Here is a 10,060-nt window from a genome sequence, read left to right as displayed (position 1 = left end):
TATATATATATATATATATATATATGCGTGTGTGTGCATGTATGCATGTATATGTATGTACATATGTGTGTGTGTATGTGCTTGTATGTGTGCGTGCACGCTTACACACTTATGAAATTTATATTTCCACGTGAATGGCATATTGAATATGAATGCTTCCTACACCTTAACTTCGAAATCGAGAAAGGAAACTAAATTTAAAGTATAGGAAATGAGAGTATTCACAAATAAAAAGAAAAACAATAGGAGAGTATTGTATTTCACTTGAAGTACTGCGTATTGTTTGCAAAGATTAAAAAAAAATTGAATGGTACAACAACGAACTATGCTACAAACAATGGGCTATATACCTGGTCTAATTCTTTCATCCACAGTCTGATATGATATTTCGGAATAAAATTCCTTCTTCAGATATTCGTAGATGGTGTCGCTGCTATTATCGGTTTTGCAACGGCTTTTTTTTTTGTTATTTAAAAATAAATAAGTAAAGAAAGAAAAAGAGCCATCCGAAAACTGAGCAACGCTGTTGACAAATGAGCAACGCTGTTGACCAGAAGCAAAGGTGGATGATGACGAACTGAAAGCCACCGTCGAGTCAGATGCATCTCAAAGTGCACATGAATTACCATTGTTGTTTGCTGTTAGCAAGCAAATAATATCGACGCCCCTAGTTGAAATCGGTAAAGTGAAAAGAGTTGGATAAGTGGGTCCCAAATGAACTCAAGGAAAATCAGAAACAGCAACGTTGGAAGTCTGCATTATGCTACTTTCTCGTCACAAAGATGAATCATTTTTTGAATCGAATTATAACATGTGATGAGAAATGGATCCTATACAATAACCGTAACCGTTCAGCACAGAGGTTGGACAAAGACGCGCCACCAAAACATAGTCCAAAGATGCAAAATTCATCAAAAGAAGCTGATGGTGTGAGTTTGGTATAATCAGATATCTGAAGAAGGAATTTTATTCCTAAATGTCATATCAGACTATGGATGACTAAATTACATCAGATATATGGCCCATTATTTTATTATAGTGCATTGTTGTAGCATTCAAATCATTTTATTCTAAAAAAAAAAGCAATATATTGGCAAATAATGCCAATGAAAAATTTTCCAGAACACCATTGTCTGTCTAATGGTAAAACATTTGCAAGCCACCCGAAAGATATTCGTCTTCCTTTTCCTATATTGGACTTTAACAGCTTGTGTTAGCAATGCTTGCATTTCATTCGAAACCTCTACATATGAGCGGGTAATCAAATACTGTTTTCCTATAATAAGATGGGCAAAAGAAAAAAAATGTACTGAATCAAGGATACTGATATTGAAAATATCGATGGGCAAAATAAATTATATGAAATGCGCATAACAAATAATTGAGTTACATTATAGCATGTGGAAAACACCAGGTTTCAAGATTCCCATTTTTGTCATATAAGACTGTATTAAGATCTTAAAGTATTATTGATGCGATGCAAAATTCTTTCGGATTTTAAACTATGTAATGATTATGTTGAAATGTATAACGTGAGACATACATTTCAACATCTGGCATCGCAAAATAAATGACACACACATGTAATATGATGACTTATCATTGCTTCGTTTGCATTTCACGTATTAACTTGAGTGGCTATAACTATTCATTATGTGCGATAATACATTTACTAATTTACCTAGTAATCGACTTCTTCTGATGTTTGTCTATGTCTCCCCTTGAATACATATAGCTATTAATGAAACCTAGCCACCAAGTTCAACTGAGAAAGCGTGGTAAAAAAAATGTCATAACTGTTAGCGAGTTTTAAGATTTACCCACACAAGCACCTATCTGTACATGGAGTTTGTCGAAACATTATCGAGTAAGATCACCATTACCATGGATGCAGTGCGTTCACACAGCAAAAAAGGAAGCCTATTTAAAAGTCGGGAGATCTGGAGTTTACTAACAACCTTCCAAGTGTACATATATATTTTCATATATATGTCTATTTAGACACATACCCATACATAAACAAGAATTAGTGAACTGTTATTCAACATGTTCTCGGAATATTTCGTGCCTAAGAGAAGCTATTTGACATCGTAGCGTAAAGCAAAGCGTGTCTTTATCCAATACTTTACCAATACAACATATATTTTCCTGCATTTGAAAACAAGACTGACATAATTTCTTTATCAATATAGGTAGCGACATTCTAGAAACATTTGAATTTATAATTTTGCCCCATATTGTATTTGACAAATAGCATATTAGTAAAACAGAAATTAGTAGGAGGTAAATTTTTTTTAGTGATATCATAAACTGAAGCCAAATTCTAAAATGACTGATCAGATGACGTCTATAATTGGTATGTAGGAAATAAAAAAAGGAAAAATATGTAATACTTTTTCGTGTTATATGTAAGGACTATCATACAGTATCAATTGTGAGTATAGGAAATGTGTTGTGGCATGGGTTAACCAAAATAAGAACTGATTCGCTAAAGAGGCACTTGAAAAAAACCCCCCAAAAACGGATATTATCGCTTCAACCGTTTTAGTGCGGAAACATGTCTCGGGTGCATGTTTAATCATTGGTGACGAGTTCGGAATATGTTCACTGAATTTTAAATTCGAAGAAAATATCAATCTGAAAGAATATATCGTTAATATTTTGTGGAACTCCTATTTTATTGGGCACAAAGAAAGAAAAACTATGTAAAACATTGATTTTGTAATTTATTGTCAAACTTCTCAAAACCATGTTTCATTTCCATTATGGTAAGCAAAACTTGGCACCATTTTGACTTGAACCCTAATTATATCTACTGTGAACTGAACAATATCGCTTTATTTATAATGTACTATTTAATCTCTGCTGGCATTGAACCTATGTTATGGAGGGCCAAAGCCTTCACGGGTTTCACCGTCCACATTGGTCTAATATTTATTTCCATGGTTGTTACGTTCCTAATCATTATCGTTATACTTTATCACTAAGTTACGGAATATTACCTCATATCGCTGGATATTGCGTGCTATAAATGCAAGCGTTGACGCAAACCTTAAGACACACACACACGTACACACACTGACTCGCACATACCCCATACAAACACAAAAACACACAAACACAAGCACACACAACTCACATTCACACATAGTAACACGCACCCCACACACAATAAGATATCCACGATGCGCCCACATAGAGTTTAACCGGCAAATTGCAGTGAGGTTTAGGGAAATAGGCAGAATGATATGCGATCTCTCAAGAATCTATTTGATTTTATATGTTATCGAGGAGTGGAAAGCATTTCATCGTTCTTGGCTTGATAAACGAACGTAGCAATCCAGGATATTTGATTAGCAGATGTTTTCTTTGCGCCTCTGATTCGCGTTTTCTGATACGCTCCAGTGAGAATTCGAGTTAAAATCTCATCCTATATCATCCAAGCGAAGCCAATAATGAAAACGTTGATTTGACCATATCCGAGTCGATCATCAAATAATTACTTGTTCTAAATTCCTCTCTATATTTATGGAGGATTGCTATTTAACGACTGCGACCACGCAAACTAGCTACACGACAGTCTATATCAGTTTAGCACAATAAGAAATTGAACGATATCCTTTCGGTAATTAATATGATAATACGAAAACGTGTTTATATGCCGTTGCTACAACTAAAGCTCGGAAATTTCATTGGCTTATGTATAGAATTAAACGTATACTTAATTATATATGTGCCAACCGTGGAATTGTAACTGCTTGAAGTGAAATTATAATCAATCGCTCAGTTTCAAGGTCAAGTGTTAATTTGTATGGATCAAGACTGATACGTTTCATGGATATATTAGTACTATTATCAAATGTTGCGAAAGCCTTATTGGAACACATCTCTGTAATCTGATTATTTATGTACGATTTCCAACGTGCATTAGAACAATCTAATGCTTTCATATAGTGTAAGAATGCTTTCATATATATATATATATATATATATATGTGTGTGTGTGTGTGTGTGTGTGTGTGTGTGTGTGTATGTATGTATGTATATGTGTGTGTGTGTGTGTGTCTTTCTTTTCTCCTCTGTTTCTCTATTTCTTTGTATGCATACCTATGCACATACATTCACATACATCCAGACATACAGACACACACACACAAGTACACACGCATGCACACACACGCACACACACGCACACACACACATACACACACACACCACACACACACAAATACACAAACACATATACTTAGAGAGAGTGCGTGGTGAATTGTTGCAGAAGATTTTTAGAACTTTCATTATTAATGATTTCTATTGATACCTAATGGCTCCTTTTTGATAGTTGATAGAATTGTCTATGATCCTAAAGAGGTAAATTAATATAAGGATTACTCTTAAATAATTTAGTTTGGAGTATTTTCCATTCATTCACTTAAAATCTATTCCTTAAATATTTCATAAGCAATATTATTAGTTAGTTTTGTGGAGTACCCTATCAAAATTGATGTGTATACTGAATATATTTTTGAAATCTATTTTCGAAAAAAATGTGAGTACTAACTAAATACTATTTATTTAAAATTCTATATAACAACATTGAATTGTTTATGTAATGTCTTTAAAGTATTGCATTACCCGATTTTAGAATTGATTCATACATCAGCTGCTACTGAGAATTGTAACTTCTATCACATCTAACTACATGTACATCAGCTTTCAAATATATTGTGAAATGGGCTGGTTGAACACTTTAATATAATTAATTCATTACTATAAAACAGAAAAGGGTTATGATTATATAAAATAGAACGTTAGTTTATTTCTTCATTGAGAATCTACTTCAGAATTATATAAACAAAGGAAAGAAACATACATGTCCTACATAGATTAATGGTAGTAATATACATGATTCAGCCTCACAATACAGAATCACGTAAATGAAGGCATTTACAATGCTAATGGATGCCCTATTTATCTAAACATAAACATAATTACACATTGCCAGCTACTCCTTAAGCTGTCCAATCACATTTTTGAATTAATCTGCATTACACTCAAAGAATATATGATATATTTCAAGTGGGTAATATATATGAAAATAATATGTCATATTTTCATAATTACATCACTCGAAAGTAATTCCTACTTACATGACGTTATATTTCTTGTGTAGCGCAAAACCAATCCTTATCAAATAGTCTATAATGGAAAGCATGCATTTATATCTTTTCTGTGGGAATGCAGGTTAACATTTGCATGCACTTTGGCTACAATCAATAGTAGATGGTACTAAACTGTAGACATCCATTGTAGGCTTGTCATACCTGTTTAGGTTTAACTCTTAAATGCAACAATCCCTGATTTTATATAATGATCAATACGCATAAAGGATAATTACTATTAAGTGCATGGTAAGGGCTTAATATTTCTATTATGATTTGTTAAGTTATTTTCTTGTTTCAAAATACTAATTAAAAATATAAATATCTACTCTAATAATGTGAATGAATTTGTTGAAACTTCACAGTACATTGTAAGAAATACAGCTGTAATTAGTGCGGATAATACCAGCTGTATACAGCTCTGTTTCTTTACTGCTGGCGGCAATTTACCACGGAAATAAGAGGAAATAAAATAATTTCAGCAATACGACAATTTCCATTTAATCAGCAACAGTCTGTTTACAAGACTGGGAAAAAGAAAACCTGGGAATCGGCTGTGGAGACTAGAATTATCAAAGTTCGGCAAAAATATTGCTGTAATTATCGTTACCGAGTAGTTGCAATAATAATTCCGACGTACCTTTATATAAATCTCTTATGTAGATAAAGTACCTACTCCAAATACCTTGGTCTTTTCAGTGGAATACAGCATCTCACTAGAAAACAAAATCATTATCAGGAAATGTTACGTCTTCTCTAAAACTGCAAACTGCCAAATTATAATCACTACTTTTAAAACAATTCTAAATTATATCGTTGAATTTTAGTGTTCGTGATAACGTTAGTGTGAAACTGTTGTCAATATATTTAACACGTAGGAATTCTTCATGATTGAGCTTTAGTTTAATAAGAGAGTGGCATTTTATTTCAAAACTTTTAAAGAAATATTATTCTTCAATGTTATGATATATAATTCAACAGAGCACATGATTCTTCGAATTTGCAATATAGTAGGTTAATACACATCTGAATATATAAATGCATGTCTTATCTAATCATTACTGACTATGCATAAAGCGAATAATATGAAATATTCAGTTACAGATGGTCATAATCTAACGTAATATTTGCAACGTTAATGCAATTCAATCTCGTTAGTGACAAATAGTAATGGAACAACGGAACATATACGAGCAATAGGCTGTCGATAAAGGAGATGGACATCTAATTATATTCTGATGATGTCCATAGTGAGACTAGGCGTGAATGAATGGATTAACAATCAAAATTCACGCTGATAATAAACTGCGCTTTATAATTTAAATCCTATTTATTTTTATAAAACAATATTTTTGTGGCATTTTACTACTTGAAGCACCAATCATATTATAACTATTTTTGAAAAATTCGACGTAAATATTATATATAATATATCCGACAAAGATAAGGAAATCCATTTATTTAAACGTTAATATACCACAACTTTGTAAACTTTGTACCACTTATTATACGAATTGACATATATTCACTCAAATCGTTGAGATCATTTTGCAGGAAGTTGTTATATATGGGTAAATATAAATATAGAAACAAATGCATGGCAGAAAATGATGTCCACTTGCTCATTATTATGAGCAAATGGACATCATATTGTTTTCAAATTGTGGCATAAGGCCAGCAGTTTCGAAGGAAGAGGTATGTCGATTAGGTAAACCCAGTCCTCAATTGACCCTTATTTTATCGATCCCGAAAGGATGAAAACCCAAGTGGATCTCGGCAGCATTTGAACTCAGGACCTAAAGATTGACGAAATGCTGCTAAGTATTTCGCCCTGAGGGCTAACGATTATGCTAGCTCACCGCTATTCTATGTACAGAGATTCCAATACTTTCTGAATTGAAGTTATCTATTGTACTTTCCAGGAATACGGAGATTGTTATTACAAAATACTCAGAAACTAATCAGAAAATAATCATTACGCACATCTCTCTACCCTATTTCAGTCAGCTTACCATACGAAAATATCTAGACATTGGTTTGCATTTATAATTAGTGGTAAAATGAGTATTTTGAAATTAATTCAGGCGTTTCAGAGATATTGGTTGACCACGCAAACACACTCAAATGGACATATGAAATATATACCCACCCAGGCACCAATAGCACATATGTGATTGATATGCACACCAACTAACTGATTGGATTTCAATCCACACACAAACGCGCACACACACACAATTAAGCACACACATTTATGGTCACAGTTAATTGCAGACTTAAAGTAGCCCGAAATGCACACATAAAAGACCAATTACTTTCTTATTGACCTCTTTGAATACTGCAAATTAAAAAAAAAAACATACCCAATCCCAAATGAAAACGTATATTCTACAAATATCTCAGTGGTTCATGATAGAAACCTAAAGGATAAAAGATTGTTTATCAGAAGACATCATATACAAACTAACATATCACCTCTTTCTGGAGGATGAAATTATATGTCAAGTATATGAATGGTATTTATGAATAATTTGACAGAAGTACGACATTTTCAAAGGATATGATGACGCAAATTGGCCGACTTAGATGTTCGAATACGGCTGTAAATCAAAGGAGCCTGCAACATTTCTGGCAATGACGTAACTATTTCTTGGATTTAGGATTACAAAAGTTACATATGATTAGGAATGTGTGAAACTATTTTCATTAATGGGTTTTGTAAGTAGCAAGTGAATATATGACCAGAATAATGGAAATATAAGAGTCAGAAATTTCTGCATACGTTAATCGAATAATCCAGAATGAGCATTCTCTATCAACTTTTATACCTATATTTAGGCAACTCAGTCGGAAGTGAGATGAAATCTGAGCACTTGATGTTGAACCTCGAAAATTGTCAACAAGAACAGAATATTTCCACAATAGCAAAGATGTAGAATGAATCCTTAACAACAATCAATACAATCTTTGGATGTTTGATCATATCCATTTAAAGACACGCATCACACAAGTCAGATGTCGAAGTTCATGAGTGGGTTAAATCTGCATAGATAAGGCTGAGAGGTGCATGAACTTTAGAAGAGGTTTTGAAAAGGTATTTCCCGAATGAAAATGTCGAGACTAGAAACTTCTATATTAAATATCTTAGAAAAAATAATTGTGAATATAAAAATAGAAAACGCTATACTGATGGAAAGTATGATAACAGATAAAAGTAACTGATAGGATGTTTCTGACAGCATTCCAGGATAATGGCTTTGGGCTAAGAGAAGATATTAGGCACAAAAGCTGAAGCCAATTCTCAAGCAGGTGTAAATATAATTTTAACGATTAATGAAAATAGAAAATATTTTGCAATTAGCATTCTGTATCTGCTTTACATTCCCCAGCTCTAATTATGAAAGAAATTTGATACGAGATTAAAAGCCTCAGTAGTACTCTTGCAAAACTTGACTTCATAATATCACAAAGAACATTCTTGTTCAGAATACAATAGCTAAAACCCATCATAAGAAGAGCAAGCATATGCAAAACGTTCAAGAAGTCAAGCACATAGATATTGCTTCACATTACCCCAGTCAAAATACCGCATAGCAGAGTGGGCTGAAAAGTTCGCATGCTGACTATGAAGGAATGATGCTAGAGCTGTAAAATCTTGCATGCTTTAATTTCAACAATTCGTATTACTAGCAACTATTATTTTGTTAAAGTAAACTGATATCTCACTGTTCAATTATACATTTTCTATAAATCGACTCTATTGAAGCTAATAAGCTATATATACTTTAATATGGTTTTACTGATTAGACTTTATTCCTTTTCTATAGTGCTCTACCCTTCCTGATCATTTTATTATTTTATAATAGCCTTTAATAAATCTTGTTTTTGTACCCCTATTAATTGATACTTAGCTTATATAACACAATACCGGTATCTCCACAACTTACAATAATTGAATTTAATTAAATTAGCATATAGTTAACATGTTCTTTAGCCTCAGTACTCCCTTATTAAATACTAGTATAATCCAATTGATTATTCTCCATAGATACCATCTAATAAGTTGATATTTAGATAAATAATAAGTATAAATATTAAACTATTTCTATGTAATTTTCTTTTCCTCCCTCTATTGTAGTAAAATTTGGTATTTACTCAAAAGTATTCAAAGGAGCTTTATCCTTTTGTTATATCATTTGTAATAATCTTGACTGTTTTAAATTTTAACTTTATACAATATGGCAATAGTGTTTGAAATGATCTTTAAAAATTACTTGATTTATCCCTTTCTTAAAGTTGTCTACCCTCTTGATCTTAGTGTTTATAAGGGTCTTTATAGAAGCAGCCCTTCTAATTAAGTACCCCTAAGAAACTATAAATATCATGTATGGAGTAACAATAACAATAATAACTTCTAAAACCTATAATATAAAACTTAGTTTTAAAAATTAGAATAAAATTAGAATGTCCTATAACATCAATATTCTTTAGCTAATAGCAGGTGTCAGTCTTTTTTGATACTAGCTAAATAAGTAAATATATAATATTTAGTTTATTATACTTTAAATCATTATACGTTTTCTATAAATCTTCTGTAAGTAGGTTAATAAGGTACTGTCAGTACATCTGTCAGATGTATTTGATGACTGCCACGAGACAGGAAAGTATACTAGTCCTTATATATTTAATACTCTATATTTAATATTCAATATTTCATTTCATTTTACTATTAATATTATATATTCCATATACTATATCCCACATTAATTTTATAAGAATATAAATAAAACATAAAAACAGAGCTGGAACTCTTTTAAATAATATATTCCTCTATACACGATCATACAAAACTCTTTTTATATATTTTTATTTCTATTCATATATATATATATATATATATA

At 31.9% G+C, this 10,060-nt stretch overlaps 1 protein-coding gene across 2 annotated transcripts in view; it reads right to left on the bottom strand.

The window, feature by feature from the left end:
• The window catches only part of LOC106881850 (uncharacterized), a 517,233-nt gene that overhangs the window by 250,942 nt on the left and 256,231 nt on the right, over window positions 1–10,060 (bottom strand). The window contains exon 3 of one of the 2 annotated variants that reach the window (XM_052966454.1): window positions 5,800–5,875. The exons of the other annotated variant lie outside the window; for it this stretch is intronic. The gene's annotated coding sequence lies outside the window, so the exon portion shown is untranslated. The remainder of the gene's footprint in view (window positions 1–5,799; window positions 5,876–10,060) is intronic. 2 annotated transcript variants of the gene reach the window in all.

This window comes from Octopus bimaculoides, chromosome 1 (genome assembly GCF_001194135.2).
Source record: "Octopus bimaculoides isolate UCB-OBI-ISO-001 chromosome 1, ASM119413v2, whole genome shotgun sequence".
NCBI classification, from domain to species: Eukaryota; Metazoa; Mollusca; class Cephalopoda; order Octopoda; family Octopodidae; genus Octopus; species Octopus bimaculoides.
Note: the sequence above shows the minus strand (reverse complement) of the source record. Positions and strands in the feature narration are given on the sequence as shown.